This window comes from Phalangium opilio, unplaced genomic scaffold (genome assembly GCF_054372755.1).
Source record: "Phalangium opilio isolate 3A_F unplaced genomic scaffold, DU_Popi_V2 ptg000019l_1, whole genome shotgun sequence".
NCBI classification, from domain to species: Eukaryota; Metazoa; Arthropoda; class Arachnida; order Opiliones; family Phalangiidae; genus Phalangium; species Phalangium opilio.
The window spans coordinates 3,520,630-3,535,794 of NW_028324152.1; the positions used below are offsets into that span (position 1 = coordinate 3,520,630).

Below are 15,165 nucleotides of genomic sequence, written 5' to 3' on the forward strand. Positions count from 1 at the left end.
AAACAGGAGATCATGTGTTCGATTCTCGTCGGAGCCTAGCTGTTATATTACTTGAACTAGATTTCGAAGCTATTAAATTTTGAAAAATTAAAAATTATAAATGATTTAGATATGCATATATGCAAACAATAGTGTAGAAGTTCCCATGAGATAATTTAGTTAATTTACTGAAATATTCAGCATTCATATCGCTTCAAAGCAAGGGCTCCGTGGCTTAGTGGTTAAAGCGCCTGTCTAGTAAACAGGAGATCATGAGTTCGATTCTCGTCGGAGCCTCGCTGTTATGTTACTTGAACTAGATTTCGTAGCTATTAAATTTTGAAAAATTAAAACAATAGGGTAAAAATTCCGATGAGTTAATTTAGTTAAATTACTGGAATATTCAGCATTCATGTCGCTTCAAAGCGAGGGCTCGGTGGCTTAGTGATTAAAGCGCCTGTCTAGTAAACAGGAGATCATGAGTTCGATTCTCGTCGAAGCCTCGCTGTTATGTTACTTGAACTAGATTTCGTAGCTATATAATTTTGAAAAATTAAAATAATAGGGCAAAAGTTCCCATGAGATAATTTAGTTAATTTACTGAAATATTCTGCATTCATATCGCTTCAAAGCAAGGGCTCCGTGGCTTAGTGGTTAAAGCGCCTGTCTAGTAAACAGGAGATCATGAGTTCGATTCTCGTCGGAGCCTCGCTGTTATGTTACTTGAACTAGATTTCGTAGCTACATAATTTTGAAAAATTAAAATAATAGGGCAAAAGTTACCATGAGATAATTTAGTTAATTTACTGAAATATTCTGCATTCATATCGCTGCAAAGCAAGGGCTCCGTGGCTTAGTGGTTAAAGCGCCAGTCTTGTAAACAGGAGATCATTTGTTCGATTCTCGTCGGAGCCTCGCTGTTATATTACTTGAACTAGATTTCGAAGCTATTAAATTTTGAAAAATTAAAAATAATAGTTGATTTAGATATGCATATATGCAAACAATAGTGAAAAAGTTCCCATGAGATAATTTAGTTAATTTACTGAAATATTCAGCATTCATATCGCTTCAAAGCAAGGGCTCCGTGGCTTAGTGGTTAAAGCGCCTGTCTAGTAAACAGGAGATCATGAGTTCGATTCTCGTCGGAGCCTTGCTGTTATGTTACTTGACCTAGATTTCGTAGCTATTAAATTTTGAAAAATTAAAACAATAGGGTAAAAATTCCCATGAGATAATTTAGTTAATTTACTGAAATATTCTGCATTCATATCGCTTCAAACCAAGGGCTCCTTGGCTTAGTGGTTAAAGCGCCTGTCTTGTAAACAGGAGATCATGTGTTCGATTCTCGTCGGAGCCTAGCTGTTATATTACTTGAGCTAGATTTCGAAGCTATTAAATTTTGAAAAATTAAAAATTATAAATGATTTAGATATGCATATATGCAAACAATAGTGTAAAAGTTCCCATGAGATAATTTAGTTAATTTACTGAAATATTCAGCATTCATATCGCTTCAAAGCAAGGGCTCCGTGGCTTAGTGGTTAAAGCGCCTGTCTAGTAAACAGGAGATCATGAGTTCGATTCTCGTCGGAGCCTCGCTGTTATGTTACTTGAACTAGATTTCGTAGCTATTAAATTTTGAAAAATTAAAACAATAGGGTAAAAATTCCGATGAGTTAATTTAGTTAAATTACTGGAATATTCAGCATTCATGTCGCTTCAAAGCGAGGGCTCGGTGGCTTAGTGATTAAAGCGCCTGTCTAGAAAACAGGAGATCATGAGTTCGATTCTCGTCGAAGCCTCGCTGTTATGTTACTTGAACTAGATTTCGTAGCTATATAATTTTGAAAAATTAAAATAATAGGGCAAAAGTTCCCATGAGATAATTTAGTTAATTTACTGAAATATTCTGCATTCATATCGCTTCAAAGCAAGGGCTCCGTGGCTTAGTGGTTAAAGCGGCTGTCTAGTAAACAGGAGATCATGAGTTCGATTCTCGTCGGAGCCTCGCTGTTATATTACTTGAACTAGATTTCGAAGCTATTAAATTTTGAAAAATTAAAAATAATAGTTGATTTAGATATGCATATATGCAAACAATAGTGAAAAAGTTCCCATGAGATAATTTAGTTAATATACTGAAATATTCAGCATTCATATCGCTTCAAAGCAAGGGCTCCGTGGCTTAGTGGTTAAAGCGCCTGTCTAGTAAACAGGAGATCATGAGTTCGATTCTCGTCGGAGCCTTGCTGTTATGTTACTTGACCTAGATTTCGTAGCTATTAAATTTTGAAAAATTAAAACAATAGGGTAAAAATTCCCATGAGATAATTTAGTTAATTTACTGAAATATTCTGCATTCATATCGCTTCAAACCAAGGGCTCCTTGGCTTAGTGGTTAAAGCGCCTGTCTTGTAAACAGGAGATCATGTGTTCGATTCTCGTCGGAGCCTAGCTGTTATATTACTTGAACTAGATTTCGAAGCTATTAAATTTTGAAAAATTAAAAATTATAAATGATTTAGATATGCATATATGCAAACAATAGTGTAAAAGTTCCCATGAGATAATTTAGTTAATTTACTGAAATATCCTGCATTCATATCGCTTCAAAGCAAGGGCTCCGTGGCTTAGTGGTTAAAGCGCCTGTCTAGTAAACAGGAGATCATGAGTTCGATTCTCGTCGGAGCCTCGCTGTTATGTTACTTGAACTAGATTTCGTAGCTACATAATTTTGAAAAATTAAAATAATAGGGCAAAAGTTACCATGAGATAATTTAGTTAATTTACTGAAATATTCTGCATTCATATCGCTGCAAAGCAAGGGCTCCGTGGCTTAGTGGTTAAAGCGCCAGTCTTGTAAACAGGAGATCATTTGTTCGATTCTCGTCGGAGCCTCGCTGTTATATTACTTGAACTAGATTTCGAAGCTATTAAATTTTGAAAAATTAAAAATAATAGTTGATTTAGATATGCATATATGCAAACAATAGTGAAAAAGTTCCCATGAGATAATTTAGTTAATTTACTGAAATATTCAGCATTCATATCGCTTCAAAGCAAGGGCTCCGTGGCTTAGTGGTTAAAGCGCCTGTCTAGTAAACAGGAGATCATGAGTTCGATTCTCGTCGGAGCCTTGCTGTTATGTTACTTGACCTAGATTTCGTAGCTATTAAATTTTGAAAAATTAAAACAATAGGGTAAAAATTCCCATGAGATAATTTAGTTAATTTACTGAAATATTCTGCATTCATATCGCTTCAAACCAAGGGCTCCTTGGCTTAGTGGTTAAAGCGCCTGTCTTGTAAACAGGAGATCATGTGTTCGATTCTCGTCGGAGCCTAGCTGTTATATTACTTGAGCTAGATTTCGAAGCTATTAAATTTTGAAAAATTAAAAATTATAAATGATTTAGATATGCATATATGCAAACAATAGTGTAAAAGTTCCCATGAGATAATTTAGTTAATTTACTGAAATATTCAGCATTCATATCGCTTCAAAGCAAGGGCTCCGTGGCTTAGTGGTTAAAGCGCCTGTCTAGTAAACAGGAGATCATGAGTTCGATTCTCGTCGGAGCCTCGCTGTTATGTTACTTGAACTAGATTTCGTAGCTATTAAATTTTGAAAAATTAAAACAATAGGGTAAAAATTCCGATGAGTTAATTTAGTTAAATTACTGGAATATTCAGCATTCATGTCGCTTCAAAGCGAGGGCTCGGTGGCTTAGTGATTAAAGCGCCTGTCTAGAAAACAGGAGATCATGAGTTCGATTCTCGTCGAAGCCTCGCTGTTATGTTACTTGAACTAGATTTCGTAGCTATATAATTTTGAAAAATTAAAATAATAGGGCAAAAGTTCCCATGAGATAATTTAGTTAATTTACTGAAATATTCTGCATTCATATCGCTTCAAAGCAAGGGCTCCGTGGCTTAGTGGTTAAAGCGGCTGTCTAGTAAACAGGAGATCATGAGTTCGATTCTCGTCGGAGCCTCGCTGTTATATTACTTGAACTAGATTTCGAAGCTATTAAATTTTGAAAAATTAAAAATAATAGTTGATTTAGATATGCATATATGCAAACAATAGTGAAAAAGTTCCCATGAGATAATTTAGTTAATATACTGAAATATTCAGCATTCATATCGCTTCAAAGCAAGGGCTCCGTGGCTTAGTGGTTAAAGCGCCTGTCTAGTAAACAGGAGATCATGAGTTCGATTCTCGTCGGAGCCTTGCTGTTATGTTACTTGACCTAGATTTCGTAGCTATTAAATTTTGAAAAATTAAAACAATAGGGTAAAAATTCCCATGAGATAATTTAGTTAATTTACTGAAATATTCTGCATTCATATCGCTTCAAAGCAAGGGCTCCGTGGCTTAGTGGTTAAAGCGGCTGTCTAGTAAACAGGAGATCATGAGTTCGATTCTCGTCGGAGCCTCGCTGTTATATTACTTGAACTAGATTTCGAAGCTATTAAATTTTGAAAAATTAAAAATAATAGTTGATTTAGATATGCATATATGCAAACAATAGTGAAAAAGTTCCCATGAGATAATTTAGTTAATATACTGAAATATTCAGCATTCATATCGCTTCAAAGCAAGGGCTCCGTGGCTTAGTGGTTAAAGCGCCTGTCTAGTAAACAGGAGATCATGAGTTCGATTCTCGTCGGAGCCTTGCTGTTATGTTACTTGACCTAGATTTCGTAGCTATATAATTTTGAAAAATTAAAATAATAGGGCAAAAGTTCCCATGAGATAATTTAGTTAATTTACTGAAATATTCTGCATTCATATCGCTTCAAACCAAGGGCTCCGTGGCTTGGAGGTTAAAGCGCCTGTCTTGTAAACAGGAGATCATGAGTTTGATTCTCGTCGGAGCCTCGCTGTTATATTACTTGAACTAGATTTCGAAGCTATTAAATTTTGAAAAATTAAAAATAATAGTTGATTTAGGTATGCATATAAGCAAACAATAGTGTATAAGTTCCGATGTGATAATTTAGATAATTTACTGAAATATTCAGCATTCATATCGCTTCAAAGCAAGGGCTCCGTGGCTTAGTGGTTAAAGCGACTGTCTAGTAAACAGGAGATCATGAGTTCGATTCTCGTCGGAGCCTTGGTGTTATGTTACTTGACCTAGATTTCGTAGCTATTAAATTTTGAAAAATTAAAAATAATAGTTGATTTAGATATGCATATATGCAAACAATAGTGAAAAAGTTCCCATGAGATAATTTAGTTAATTTACTGAAATATTCAGCATTCATATCGCTTCAAAGCAAGGGCTCCGTGGCTTAGTGGTTAAAGCGCCTGTCTAGTAAACAGGAGATCATGAGTTCGATTCTCGTCGGAGCCTTGCTGTTATGTTACTTGACCTAGATTTCGTAGCTTTTAAATTTTGAAAAATTAAAACAATAGGGTAAAAATTCCCATGAGATAATTTAGTTAATTTACTGAAATATTCTGCATTCATATCGCTTCAAACCAAGGGCTCCTTGGCTTAGTGGTTAACGCGCCTGTCTTGTAAACAGGAGATCATGTGTTCGATTCTCGTCGGAGCCTAGCTGTTATATTACTTGAACTAGATTTCGAAGCTATTAAATTTTGAAAAATTAAAAATTATAAATGATTTAGATATGCATATATGCAAACAATAGTGTATAAGTTCCGATGTGATAATTTAGATAATTTACTGAAATATTCAGCATTCATATCGCTTCAAAGCAAGGGCTCCGTGGCTTAGTGGTTAAAGCGCCTGTCTAGTAAACAGGAGATCATGAGTTCGATTCTCGTCGGAGCCTTGGTGTTATGTTACTTGACCTAGATTTCGTAGCTATTAAATTTTGAAAAATTAAAAATTATAGTTGATTTAGATATGCATATATGCAAACAATAGTGTAAAAGTTCCCATGAGATAATTTAGTTAATTTACTGAAATATTCAGCATTCATATCGCTTCAAAGCAAGGGCTCCGTGGCTTAGTGGTTAAAGCGCCTGTCTAGTAATCAGGAGATCATGAGTTCGATTCTCGTCGGAGCCTTGCTGTTATGTTACTTGACCTAGATTTCGTAGCTATTAAATTTTGAAAAATTAAAACAATAGGGTAAAAATTCCGAGGAGTTAATTTAGTTAAATTACTGGAATATTCAGTGTTCATGTCGCTTCATAGCAAGGGCTCCGTGGCTTAGTGGTTAAAGCGCCTGTCTAGTAAACTGGAGATCATTAGTTCGATTCTCGTCGGAGCCTCGCTGTTATGTTACTTGAACTAGATTTCGTAGCTATATAATTTTGAAAAATTAAAATAATAGGGCAAAAGTTCCCATGAGATAATTTAGTTAATTTACTGAAATATTCTGCATTCATATCGCTTCAAACCAAGGGCTCCTTGGCTTAGTGGTTAAAGCGCCTCTCTTGTAAACAGGAGATCATGTGTTCGATTCTCGTCGGAGCCTAGCTGTTATATTACTTGAACTAGATTTCGAAGCTATTAAATTTTGAAAAATTAAAAATTATAAATGATTTAGATATGCATATATGCAAACAATAGTGTAAAAGTTCCCATGAGATAATTTAGTTAATTTACTGAAATATTCAGCATTCATATCGCTTCAAAGCAAGGGCTCCGTGGCTTAGTGGTTAAAGCGCCTGTCTAGTAAACAGGAGATCATGAGTTCGATTCTCGTCGGAGCCTCGCTGTTATGTTACTAGAACTAGATTTCGTAGCTATTAAATTTTGAAAAATTAAAACAATAGGGTAAAAATTCCGATGAGTTAATTTAGTTAAATTACTGGAATATTCAGCATTCATGTCGCTTCAAAGCGAGGGCTCCGCGGCTTAGTGATTAAAGCGCCTGTCTAGTAAACAGGAGATCATGAGTTCGATTCTCGTCGAAGCCTCACTGTTATGTTACTTGAACTAGATTTCGTAGCTATATAATTTTGAAAAATTAAAATAATAGGGCAAAAGTTCCCATGAGATAATTTAGTTAATTTACTGAAATATTCTGCATTCATATCGCTTCAAAGCAAGGGCTCCGTGGCTTAGTGGTTAAAGCGCCTGTCTCGTAAACAGGAGATCATGAGTTCGATTCTCGTCGGAGCCTCGCTGTTATGTTACTTGAACTAGATTTCGTAGCTATATAATTTTGAAAAATTAAAATAATAGGGCAAAAGTTCCCATGAGATAATTTAGTTAATTTACTGAAATATTCTGCATTCATATCGCTGCAAAGCAAGGGCTCCGTGGCTTAGTGGTTAAAGCGCCAGTCTTGTAAACAGGAGATCATGTGTTCGATTCTCGTCGGAGCCTTGCTGTTATATTACTTGAACTAGATTTCGAAGCTATTAAATTTTGAAAAATTAAAAATAATAGGGCAAAAGTTCCCATGAGATAATTTAGTTAATTTACTGAAATATTCTGCATTCATATCGCTTCAAAGCAAGGGCTCCGTGGCTTAGTGGTTAAAGCGCCTGTCTAGTAAACAGGAGATCATGATTTCGATTCTCGTCGGAGCCCCGCTGTTATGTTGATTGAACTAGATTTCGAAGCTATTAAATTTTGAAAAATTAAAAATAATAGTTGATTTAGATATGCATATATGCAAACAATAGTGTTAAAGTTCTCATGAGATAATTTAGTTAATTTACTGAAATATTCAGCATTCATGTCGCTTCAAAGCAAGGGCTCCGTGGGTTAGTGGTTAAAGCGCCTGTCTTGTAAAACGGAGATCATGAGTTCGATTCTCGTCGGAGCTTCGCTGTTATGTTACTTGAACTAGATTTCGTAGCTATTAAATTTTGAAAAATTAAAACAATAGGGTAAAAATTCCGATGAGATAATTTAGTTAAATTACTGGAATATTCAGCATTCATGTCGCTTCAAAGCGAGGGCTCCGTGGCTTAGTGGTTAAAGCGCCTGTCTAGTAAACGGGAGATCATGAGTTCGATTCTCGTCGGAGCCTCGCTGTTATGTTACTTGAACTAGATTTCGTAGCTATATAATTTTGAAAAATTAAAATAATAGGGCAAAAGTTCCCATGAGATAATTTAGTTAATTTACTGAAATATTCTGCATTCATATCGCTTCAAAGCAAGGGCTCCGTGGCTTAGTGGTTAAAGCGCCAGTCTTGTAAACAGGAGATCATGTGTTCGATTCTCGTCGGAGCCTTGCTGTTATATTACTTGAACTAGATTTCGAAGCTATTAAATTTTGAAAAATTAAAAATAATAGTTGATTTAGATATGCATATATGCAAACAATAGTGAAAAAGTTCCCATGAGATAATTTAGTTAATTTACTGAAATATTCAGCATTCATATAGCTTCAAAGCAAGGGCTCCGTGGCTTAGTGGTTAAAGCGCCTGTCTAGTAAACAGGAGATCATGAGTTCGATTCTCGTCGGAGCCTTGCTGTTATGTTACTTGACCTAGATTTCGTAGCTATTAAATTTTGAAAAATTAAAACAATAGGGTAAAAATTCCGATGAGTTAATTTAGTTAAATTACTGGAATATTCAGCATTCATGTCGCTTCAAAGCAAGGGCTCCGTGGCTTAGTGGTTAAAGCGCCTGTCTAGTAAACAGGAGATCATGAGTTCGACTCTCGTCGGAGCCCCGCTGTTATGTTGATTGAACTAGATTTCGAAGCTATTAAATTTTGAAAAATTAAAAATAATAGTTGATTTAGATATGCATATATGCAAACAATAGTGTTAAAGTTCTCATGAGATAATTTAGTTAATTTACTGAAATATTCAGCATTCATGTCGCTTCAAAGCAAGGGCTCCGTGGCTTAGTGGTTAAAGCGCCTGTCTTGTAAACAGGAGATCATGAGTTCGATTCTCGTCGGAGCCTCGCTGTTATGTTACTTGAACTAGATTTCGTAGCTATTAAATTTTGAAAAATTAAAACAATAGGGTAAAAATTCCGATGAGTTAATTTAGTTAAATTACTGGAATATTCAGCATTCATGTCGCTTCAAAGCGAGGGCTCCGCGGCTTAGTGATTAAAGCGCCTGTCTAGTAAACAGGAGATCATGAGTTCGATTCTCGTCGAAGCCTCACTGTTATGTTACTTGAACTAGATTTCGTAGCTATATAATTTTGAAAAATTAAAATAATAGGGCAAAAGTTCCCATGAGATAATTTAGTTAATTTACTGAAATATTCTGCATTCATATCGCTTCAAAGCAAGGGCTCCGTGGCTTAGTGGTTAAAGCGCCTGTCTCGTAAACAGGAGATCATGAGTTCGATTCTCGTCGGAGCCTCGCTGTTATGTTACTTGAACTAGATTTCGTAGCTATATAATTTTGAAAAATTAAAATAATAGGGCAAAAGTTCCCATGAGATAATTTAGTTAATTTACTGAAATATTCTGCATTCATATCGCTGCAAAGCAAGGGCTCCGTGGCTTAGTGGTTAAAGCGCCAGTCTTGTAAACAGGAGATCATGTGTTCGATTCTCGTCGGAGCCTTGCTGTTATATTACTTGAACTAGATTTCGAAGCTATTAAATTTTGAAAAATTAAAAATAATAGGGCAAAAGTTCCCATGAGATAATTTAGTTAATTTACTGAAATATTCTGCATTCATATCGCTTCAAAGCAAGGGCTCCGTGGCTTAGTGGTTAAAGCGCCTGTCTAGTAAACAGGAGATCATGAGTTCGATTCTCGTCGGAGCCGCGCTGTTATGTTACTTGAACTAGATTTCGTAGCTATATAATTTTGAAAAATTAAAATAATAGGGCAAAAGTTCCCATGAGATAATTTAGTTAATTTACTGAAATATTCTGCATTCATATCGCTTCAAAGCAAGGGCTCCGTGGCTTAGTGGTTAAAGCGCCTGTCTAGTAAACAGGAGATCATGATTTCGATTCTCGTCGGAGCCCCGCTGTTATGTTGATTGAACTAGATTTCGAAGCTATTAAATTTTGAAAAATTAAAAATAATAGTTGATTTAGATATGCACATATGCAAACAATAGTGTTAAAGTTCTCATGAGATAATTTAGTTAATTTACTGAAATATTCAGCATTCATGTCGCTTCAAAGCAAGGGCTCCGTGGCTTAGTGGTTAAAGCGCCTGTCTTGTAAACAGGAGATCATGAGTTCGATTCTCGTCGGAGCTTCGCTGTTATGTTACTTGAACTAGATTTCGTAGCTATTAAATTTTGAAAAATTAAAACAATAGGGTAAAAATTCCGATGAGATAATTTAGTTAAATTACTGGAATATTCAGCATTCATGTCGCTTCAAGGCGAGGGCTCCGTGGCTTAGTGGTTAAAGCGCCTGTCTAGTAAACAGGAGATCATGAGTTCGATTCTCGTCGGAGCCTCGCTGTTATGTTACTTGAACTAGATTTCGTAGCTATATAATTTTGAAAAATTAAAATAATAGGGCAAAAGTTCCCATGAGATAATTTAGTTAATTTACTGAAATATTCTGCATTCATATCGCTTCAAAGCAAGGGCTCCGTGGCTTAGTGGTTAAAGCGCCAGTCTTGTAAACAGGAGATCATGTGTTCGATTCTCGTCGGAGCCTTGCTGTTATATTACTTGAACTAGATTTCGAAGCTATTAAATTTTGAAAAATTAAAAATAATAGTTGATTTAGATATGCATATATGCAAACAATAGTGAAAAAGTTCCCATGAGATAATTTAGTTAATTTACTGAAATATTCAGCATTCATATAGCTTCAAAGCAAGGGCTCCGTGGCTTAGTGGTTAAAGCGCCTGTCTAGTAAACAGGAGATCATGAGTTCGATTCTCGTCGGAGCCTTGCTGTTATGTTACTTGACCTAGATTTCGTAGCTATTAAATTTTGAAAAATTAAAACAATAGGGTAAAAATTCCGATGAGTTAATTTAGTTAAATTACTGGAATATTCAGCATTCATGTCGCTTCAAAGCAAGGGCTCCGTGGCTCAGTGGTTAAAGCGCCTGTCTAGTAAACAGGAGATCATGAGTTCGATTCTCGTCGGAGCCCCGCTGTTATGTTGATTGAACTAGATTTCGAAGCTATTAAATTTTGAAAAATTAAAAATAATAGTTGATTTAGATATGCATATATGCAAACAATAGTGTTAAAGTTCTCATGAGATAATTTAGTTAATTTACTGAAATATTCAGCATTCATGTCGCTTCAAAGCAAGGGCTCCGTGGCTTAGTGGTTAAAGCGCCTGTCTTGTAAACAGGAGATCATGAGTTCGAATCTCGTCGGAGCCTCGCTGTTATGTTACTTGAACTAGATTTCGTAGCTATTAAATTTTGAAAAATTAAAACAATAGGGTAAAAATTCCGATGAGTTAATTTAGTTAAATTACTGGAATATTCAGCATACATGTCGCTTCAAAGCGAGGGCTCCGTGGCTTAGTGATTAAAGCGCCTGTCTAGTAAACAGGAGATCATGAGTTCGATTCTCGTCGGAGCCTTGCTGTTATGTTACTTGACCTAGATTTCGTAGCTATTAAATTTTGAAAAATTAAAACAATAGGGTAAAAATTCCGATGAGTTAATTTAGTTAAATTACTGGAATATTCAGCATTCATTTCGCTTCAAAGCAAGGGCTCCGTGGCTTAGTGGTTAAAGCGCCTGTCTAGTAAACAGGAGATCATGAGTTCGATTCTCGTCGGAGCCCCGCTGTTATGTTGATTGAACTAGATTTCGAAGCTATTAAATTTTGAAAAATTAAAAATAATAGTTGATTTAGATATGCATATATGCAAACAATAGTGTTAAAGTTCTCATGAGATAATTTAGTTAATTTACTGAAATATTCAGCATTCATGTCGCTTCAAAGCAAGGGCTCCGTGGCTTAGTGGTTAAAGCGCCTGTCTTGTAAACAGGAGATCATGAGTTCGATTCTCGTCGGAGCCTCGCTGTTATGTTACTTGAACTAGATTTCGTAGCTATTAAATTTTGAAAAATTAAAACAATAGGGTAAAAATTCCGATGAGTTAATTTAGTTAAATTACTGGAATATTCAGCATTCATGTCGCTTCAAAGCGAGGGCTCCGTGGCTTAGTGATTAAAGCGCCTGTCTAGTAAACAGGAGATCATGAGTTCGATTCTCGTCGGAGCCTTGCTGTTATGTTACTTGACCTAGATTTCGTAGGTATTAAATTTTGAAAAATTAAAACAATAGGGTAAAAATTCCGATGAGTTAATTTAGTTAAATTACTGGAATATTCAGCATTCATGTCGCTTCAAAGCAAGGGCTCCGTGGCTTAGTGGTTAAAGCGCCTGTCTAGTAAACAGGAGATCATGAGTTCGATTCTCGTCGGAGCCTTGCTGTTATGTTACTTGACCTAGATTTCGTAGCTATTAAATTTTGAAAAATTAAAACAATAGGGTAAAAATTCCGATGAGTTAATTTAGTTAAATTACTGGAATATTCAGCATTCATTTCGCTTCAAAGCAAGGGCTCCGTGGCTTAGTGGTTAAAGCGCCTGTCTAGTAAACAGGAGATCATGAGTTCGATTCTCGTCGGAGCCCCGCTGTTATGTTGATTGAACTAGATTTCGAAGCTATTAAATTTTGAAAAATTAAAAATAATAGTTGATTTAGATATGCATATATGCAAACAATAGTGTTAAAGTTCTCATGAGATAATTTAGTTAATTTACTGGAATATTCAGCATTCATGTCGCTTCAAAGCAAGGGCTCCGTGGCTCAGTGGTTAAAGCGCCTGTCTAGTAAACAGGAGATCATGAGTTCGATTCTCGTCGGAGCCCCGCTGTTATGTTGATTGAACTAGATTTCGAAGCTATTAAATTTTGAAAAATTAAAAATAATAGTTGATTTAGATATGCATATATGCAAACAATAGTGTTAAAGTTCTCATGAGATAATTTAGTTAATTTACTGAAATATTCAGCATTCATGTCGCTTCAAAGCAAGGGCTCCGTGGCTTAGTGGTTAAAGCGCCTGTCTTGTAAACAGGAGATCATGAGTTCGAATCTCGTCGGAGCCTCGCTGTTATGTTACTTGAACTAGATTTCGTAGCTATTAAATTTTGAAAAATTAAAACAATAGGGTAAAAATTCCGATGAGTTAATTTAGTTAAATTACTGGAATATTCAGCATACATGTCGCTTCAAAGCGAGGGCTCCGTGGCTTAGTGATTAAAGCGCCTGTCTAGTAAACAGGAGATCATGAGTTCGATTCTCGTCGGAGCCTTGCTGTTATGTTACTTGACCTAGATTTCGTAGCTATTAAATTTTGAAAAATTAAAACAATAGGGTAAAAATTCCGATGAGTTAATTTAGTTAAATTACTGGAATATTCAGCATTCATTTCGCTTCAAAGCAAGGGCTCCGTGGCTTAGTGGTTAAAGCGCCTGTCTAGTAAACAGGAGATCATGAGTTCGATTCTCGTCGGAGCCCCGCTGTTATGTTGATTGAACTAGATTTCGAAGCTATTAAATTTTGAAAAATTAAAAATAATAGTTGATTTAGATATGCATATATGCAAACAATAGTGTTAAAGTTCTCATGAGATAATTTAGTTAATTTACTGAAATATTCAGCATTCATGTCGCTTCAAAGCAAGGGCTCCGTGGCTTAGTGGTTAAAGCGCCTGTCTTGTAAACAGGAGATCATGAGTTCGATTCTCGTCGGAGCCTCGCTGTTATGTTACTTGAACTAGATTTCGTAGCTATTAAATTTTGAAAAATTAAAACAATAGGGTAAAAATTCCGATGAGTTAATTTAGTTAAATTACTGGAATATTCAGCATTCATGTCGCTTCAAAGCGAGGGCTCCGTGGCTTAGTGATTAAAGCGCCTGTCTAGTAAACAGGAGATCATGAGTTCGATTCTCGTCGGAGCCTTGCTGTTATGTTACTTGACCTAGATTTCGTAGGTATTAAATTTTGAAAAATTAAAACAATAGGGTAAAAATTCCGATGAGTTAATTTAGTTAAATTACTGGAATATTCAGCATTCATGTCGCTTCAAAGCAAGGGCTCCGTGGCTTAGTGGTTAAAGCGCCTGTCTAGTAAACAGGAGATCATGAGTTCGATTCTCGTCGGAGCCTTGCTGTTATGTTACTTGACCTAGATTTCGTAGCTATTAAATTTTGAAAAATTAAAACAATAGGGTAAAAATTCCGATGAGTTAATTTAGTTAAATTACTGGAATATTCAGCATTCATTTCGCTTCAAAGCAAGGGCTCCGTGGCTTAGTGGTTAAAGCGCCTGTCTAGTAAACAGGAGATCATGAGTTCGATTCTCGTCGGAGCCCCGCTGTTATGTTGATTGAACTAGATTTCGAAGCTATTAAATTTTGAAAAATTAAAAATAATAGTTGATTTAGATATGCATATATGCAAACAATAGTGTTAAAGTTCTCATGAGATAATTTAGTTAATTTACTGAAATATTCAGCATTCATGTCGCTTCAAAGCAAGGGCTCCGTGGCTTAGTGGTTAAAGCGCCTGTCTTGTAAACAGGAGATCATGAGTTCGATTCTCGTCGGAGCCTCGCTGTTATGTTACTTGAACTAGATTTCGTAGCTATTAAATTTTGAAAAATTAAAACAATAGGGTAAAAATTCCGATGAGTTAATTTAGTTAAATTACTGGAATATTCAGCATTCATGTCGCTTCAAAGCGAGGGCTCCGTGGCTTAGTGATTAAAGCGCCTGTCTAGTAAACAGGAGATCATGAGTTCGATTCTCGTCGGAGCCTTGCTGTTATGTTACTTGACCTAGATTTCGTAGGTATTAAATTTTGAAAAATTAAAACAATAGGGTAAAAATTCCGATGAGTTAATTTAGTTAAATTACTGGAATATTCAGCATTCATGTCGCTTCAAAGCAAGGGCTCCGTGGCTTAGTGGTTAAAGCGCCTGTCTAGTAAACAGGAGATCATGAGTTCGATTCTCGTCGGAGCCCCGCTGTTATGTTGATTGAACTAGATTTCGAAGCTATTAAATTTTGAAAAATTAAAAATAATAGTTGATTTAGATATGCATATATGCAAACAATAGTGTTAAAGTTCTCATGAGATAATTTAGTTAATTTACTGAAATATTCAGCATTCATGTCGCTTCAAAGCAAGGGCTCCGTGGCTTAGTGGTTAAAGCGCCTGTCTTGTAAACAGGAGATCATGAGTTCGATTCTCGTCGGAGCCTCGCTGTTATGTTACTTGAACTAGATTTCGTAGCTATTAAATTTTGAAAAATTAA

The 15,165-nt window shown here is 35.8% G+C and overlaps 47 non-coding genes across 47 annotated transcripts; all 47 read left to right on the forward strand.

Annotated features, from left to right (window-relative positions):
* The first annotated feature begins 203 nt into the window (after positions 1–203).
* TRNAT-AGU (transfer RNA threonine (anticodon AGU)) lies at positions 204–276 on the forward strand. The gene has a single exon. It is a non-coding gene; the product is annotated as a tRNA-Thr (tRNA).
* Positions 277–615: 339 nt separating this feature from the next.
* TRNAT-AGU (transfer RNA threonine (anticodon AGU)) lies at positions 616–688 on the forward strand. Its single transcript has one exon. It is a non-coding gene; the product is annotated as a tRNA-Thr (tRNA).
* Positions 689–1,060: 372 nt separating this feature from the next.
* TRNAT-AGU (transfer RNA threonine (anticodon AGU)) lies at positions 1,061–1,133 on the forward strand. The gene has a single exon. It is a non-coding gene; the product is annotated as a tRNA-Thr (tRNA).
* Positions 1,134–1,505: 372 nt separating this feature from the next.
* On the forward strand, positions 1,506–1,578 carry TRNAT-AGU (transfer RNA threonine (anticodon AGU)). The gene has a single exon. It is a non-coding gene; the product is annotated as a tRNA-Thr (tRNA).
* Positions 1,579–1,711: 133 nt separating this feature from the next.
* Positions 1,712–1,784, forward strand: TRNAS-AGA (transfer RNA serine (anticodon AGA)). The gene has a single exon. It is a non-coding gene; the product is annotated as a tRNA-Ser (tRNA).
* Positions 1,785–2,156: 372 nt separating this feature from the next.
* Positions 2,157–2,229, forward strand: TRNAT-AGU (transfer RNA threonine (anticodon AGU)). The gene has a single exon. It is a non-coding gene; the product is annotated as a tRNA-Thr (tRNA).
* A 372-nt stretch (positions 2,230–2,601) lies between these two features.
* TRNAT-AGU (transfer RNA threonine (anticodon AGU)) lies at positions 2,602–2,674 on the forward strand. The gene has a single exon. It is a non-coding gene; the product is annotated as a tRNA-Thr (tRNA).
* A 372-nt stretch (positions 2,675–3,046) lies between these two features.
* Positions 3,047–3,119, forward strand: TRNAT-AGU (transfer RNA threonine (anticodon AGU)). Its single transcript has one exon. It is a non-coding gene; the product is annotated as a tRNA-Thr (tRNA).
* Positions 3,120–3,491: 372 nt separating this feature from the next.
* Positions 3,492–3,564, forward strand: TRNAT-AGU (transfer RNA threonine (anticodon AGU)). Its single transcript has one exon. It is a non-coding gene; the product is annotated as a tRNA-Thr (tRNA).
* A 133-nt stretch (positions 3,565–3,697) lies between these two features.
* On the forward strand, positions 3,698–3,770 carry TRNAS-AGA (transfer RNA serine (anticodon AGA)). The gene has a single exon. It is a non-coding gene; the product is annotated as a tRNA-Ser (tRNA).
* Positions 3,771–4,142: 372 nt separating this feature from the next.
* On the forward strand, positions 4,143–4,215 carry TRNAT-AGU (transfer RNA threonine (anticodon AGU)). Its single transcript has one exon. It is a non-coding gene; the product is annotated as a tRNA-Thr (tRNA).
* A 372-nt stretch (positions 4,216–4,587) lies between these two features.
* On the forward strand, positions 4,588–4,660 carry TRNAT-AGU (transfer RNA threonine (anticodon AGU)). Its single transcript has one exon. It is a non-coding gene; the product is annotated as a tRNA-Thr (tRNA).
* Positions 4,661–5,032: 372 nt separating this feature from the next.
* Positions 5,033–5,105, forward strand: TRNAT-AGU (transfer RNA threonine (anticodon AGU)). Its single transcript has one exon. It is a non-coding gene; the product is annotated as a tRNA-Thr (tRNA).
* Positions 5,106–5,271: 166 nt separating this feature from the next.
* On the forward strand, positions 5,272–5,344 carry TRNAT-AGU (transfer RNA threonine (anticodon AGU)). Its single transcript has one exon. It is a non-coding gene; the product is annotated as a tRNA-Thr (tRNA).
* A 372-nt stretch (positions 5,345–5,716) lies between these two features.
* On the forward strand, positions 5,717–5,789 carry TRNAT-AGU (transfer RNA threonine (anticodon AGU)). Its single transcript has one exon. It is a non-coding gene; the product is annotated as a tRNA-Thr (tRNA).
* Positions 5,790–5,955: 166 nt separating this feature from the next.
* TRNAT-AGU (transfer RNA threonine (anticodon AGU)) lies at positions 5,956–6,028 on the forward strand. Its single transcript has one exon. It is a non-coding gene; the product is annotated as a tRNA-Thr (tRNA).
* A 578-nt stretch (positions 6,029–6,606) lies between these two features.
* TRNAT-AGU (transfer RNA threonine (anticodon AGU)) lies at positions 6,607–6,679 on the forward strand. The gene has a single exon. It is a non-coding gene; the product is annotated as a tRNA-Thr (tRNA).
* A 339-nt stretch (positions 6,680–7,018) lies between these two features.
* On the forward strand, positions 7,019–7,091 carry TRNAT-CGU (transfer RNA threonine (anticodon CGU)). Its single transcript has one exon. It is a non-coding gene; the product is annotated as a tRNA-Thr (tRNA).
* A 785-nt stretch (positions 7,092–7,876) lies between these two features.
* Positions 7,877–7,949, forward strand: TRNAT-AGU (transfer RNA threonine (anticodon AGU)). The gene has a single exon. It is a non-coding gene; the product is annotated as a tRNA-Thr (tRNA).
* A 372-nt stretch (positions 7,950–8,321) lies between these two features.
* On the forward strand, positions 8,322–8,394 carry TRNAT-AGU (transfer RNA threonine (anticodon AGU)). Its single transcript has one exon. It is a non-coding gene; the product is annotated as a tRNA-Thr (tRNA).
* Positions 8,395–8,527: 133 nt separating this feature from the next.
* On the forward strand, positions 8,528–8,600 carry TRNAT-AGU (transfer RNA threonine (anticodon AGU)). Its single transcript has one exon. It is a non-coding gene; the product is annotated as a tRNA-Thr (tRNA).
* A 166-nt stretch (positions 8,601–8,766) lies between these two features.
* On the forward strand, positions 8,767–8,839 carry TRNAT-UGU (transfer RNA threonine (anticodon UGU)). The gene has a single exon. It is a non-coding gene; the product is annotated as a tRNA-Thr (tRNA).
* Positions 8,840–9,178: 339 nt separating this feature from the next.
* Positions 9,179–9,251, forward strand: TRNAT-CGU (transfer RNA threonine (anticodon CGU)). Its single transcript has one exon. It is a non-coding gene; the product is annotated as a tRNA-Thr (tRNA).
* Positions 9,252–9,591: 340 nt separating this feature from the next.
* Positions 9,592–9,664, forward strand: TRNAT-AGU (transfer RNA threonine (anticodon AGU)). The gene has a single exon. It is a non-coding gene; the product is annotated as a tRNA-Thr (tRNA).
* Positions 9,665–10,036: 372 nt separating this feature from the next.
* TRNAT-UGU (transfer RNA threonine (anticodon UGU)) lies at positions 10,037–10,109 on the forward strand. The gene has a single exon. It is a non-coding gene; the product is annotated as a tRNA-Thr (tRNA).
* A 133-nt stretch (positions 10,110–10,242) lies between these two features.
* TRNAT-AGU (transfer RNA threonine (anticodon AGU)) lies at positions 10,243–10,315 on the forward strand. The gene has a single exon. It is a non-coding gene; the product is annotated as a tRNA-Thr (tRNA).
* Positions 10,316–10,687: 372 nt separating this feature from the next.
* TRNAT-AGU (transfer RNA threonine (anticodon AGU)) lies at positions 10,688–10,760 on the forward strand. Its single transcript has one exon. It is a non-coding gene; the product is annotated as a tRNA-Thr (tRNA).
* Positions 10,761–10,893: 133 nt separating this feature from the next.
* TRNAT-AGU (transfer RNA threonine (anticodon AGU)) lies at positions 10,894–10,966 on the forward strand. The gene has a single exon. It is a non-coding gene; the product is annotated as a tRNA-Thr (tRNA).
* Positions 10,967–11,132: 166 nt separating this feature from the next.
* Positions 11,133–11,205, forward strand: TRNAT-UGU (transfer RNA threonine (anticodon UGU)). Its single transcript has one exon. It is a non-coding gene; the product is annotated as a tRNA-Thr (tRNA).
* A 133-nt stretch (positions 11,206–11,338) lies between these two features.
* TRNAT-AGU (transfer RNA threonine (anticodon AGU)) lies at positions 11,339–11,411 on the forward strand. The gene has a single exon. It is a non-coding gene; the product is annotated as a tRNA-Thr (tRNA).
* A 133-nt stretch (positions 11,412–11,544) lies between these two features.
* Positions 11,545–11,617, forward strand: TRNAT-AGU (transfer RNA threonine (anticodon AGU)). The gene has a single exon. It is a non-coding gene; the product is annotated as a tRNA-Thr (tRNA).
* Positions 11,618–11,783: 166 nt separating this feature from the next.
* On the forward strand, positions 11,784–11,856 carry TRNAT-UGU (transfer RNA threonine (anticodon UGU)). The gene has a single exon. It is a non-coding gene; the product is annotated as a tRNA-Thr (tRNA).
* Positions 11,857–11,989: 133 nt separating this feature from the next.
* On the forward strand, positions 11,990–12,062 carry TRNAT-AGU (transfer RNA threonine (anticodon AGU)). The gene has a single exon. It is a non-coding gene; the product is annotated as a tRNA-Thr (tRNA).
* A 133-nt stretch (positions 12,063–12,195) lies between these two features.
* TRNAT-AGU (transfer RNA threonine (anticodon AGU)) lies at positions 12,196–12,268 on the forward strand. The gene has a single exon. It is a non-coding gene; the product is annotated as a tRNA-Thr (tRNA).
* Positions 12,269–12,401: 133 nt separating this feature from the next.
* TRNAT-AGU (transfer RNA threonine (anticodon AGU)) lies at positions 12,402–12,474 on the forward strand. Its single transcript has one exon. It is a non-coding gene; the product is annotated as a tRNA-Thr (tRNA).
* Positions 12,475–12,640: 166 nt separating this feature from the next.
* Positions 12,641–12,713, forward strand: TRNAT-AGU (transfer RNA threonine (anticodon AGU)). Its single transcript has one exon. It is a non-coding gene; the product is annotated as a tRNA-Thr (tRNA).
* Positions 12,714–12,879: 166 nt separating this feature from the next.
* On the forward strand, positions 12,880–12,952 carry TRNAT-UGU (transfer RNA threonine (anticodon UGU)). The gene has a single exon. It is a non-coding gene; the product is annotated as a tRNA-Thr (tRNA).
* Positions 12,953–13,085: 133 nt separating this feature from the next.
* TRNAT-AGU (transfer RNA threonine (anticodon AGU)) lies at positions 13,086–13,158 on the forward strand. The gene has a single exon. It is a non-coding gene; the product is annotated as a tRNA-Thr (tRNA).
* A 133-nt stretch (positions 13,159–13,291) lies between these two features.
* On the forward strand, positions 13,292–13,364 carry TRNAT-AGU (transfer RNA threonine (anticodon AGU)). The gene has a single exon. It is a non-coding gene; the product is annotated as a tRNA-Thr (tRNA).
* Positions 13,365–13,530: 166 nt separating this feature from the next.
* On the forward strand, positions 13,531–13,603 carry TRNAT-UGU (transfer RNA threonine (anticodon UGU)). The gene has a single exon. It is a non-coding gene; the product is annotated as a tRNA-Thr (tRNA).
* Positions 13,604–13,736: 133 nt separating this feature from the next.
* On the forward strand, positions 13,737–13,809 carry TRNAT-AGU (transfer RNA threonine (anticodon AGU)). The gene has a single exon. It is a non-coding gene; the product is annotated as a tRNA-Thr (tRNA).
* Positions 13,810–13,942: 133 nt separating this feature from the next.
* TRNAT-AGU (transfer RNA threonine (anticodon AGU)) lies at positions 13,943–14,015 on the forward strand. Its single transcript has one exon. It is a non-coding gene; the product is annotated as a tRNA-Thr (tRNA).
* A 133-nt stretch (positions 14,016–14,148) lies between these two features.
* TRNAT-AGU (transfer RNA threonine (anticodon AGU)) lies at positions 14,149–14,221 on the forward strand. The gene has a single exon. It is a non-coding gene; the product is annotated as a tRNA-Thr (tRNA).
* A 166-nt stretch (positions 14,222–14,387) lies between these two features.
* Positions 14,388–14,460, forward strand: TRNAT-UGU (transfer RNA threonine (anticodon UGU)). The gene has a single exon. It is a non-coding gene; the product is annotated as a tRNA-Thr (tRNA).
* Positions 14,461–14,593: 133 nt separating this feature from the next.
* TRNAT-AGU (transfer RNA threonine (anticodon AGU)) lies at positions 14,594–14,666 on the forward strand. Its single transcript has one exon. It is a non-coding gene; the product is annotated as a tRNA-Thr (tRNA).
* A 133-nt stretch (positions 14,667–14,799) lies between these two features.
* Positions 14,800–14,872, forward strand: TRNAT-AGU (transfer RNA threonine (anticodon AGU)). The gene has a single exon. It is a non-coding gene; the product is annotated as a tRNA-Thr (tRNA).
* A 166-nt stretch (positions 14,873–15,038) lies between these two features.
* Positions 15,039–15,111, forward strand: TRNAT-UGU (transfer RNA threonine (anticodon UGU)). Its single transcript has one exon. It is a non-coding gene; the product is annotated as a tRNA-Thr (tRNA).
* Positions 15,112–15,165: the final 54 nt, after the last annotated feature.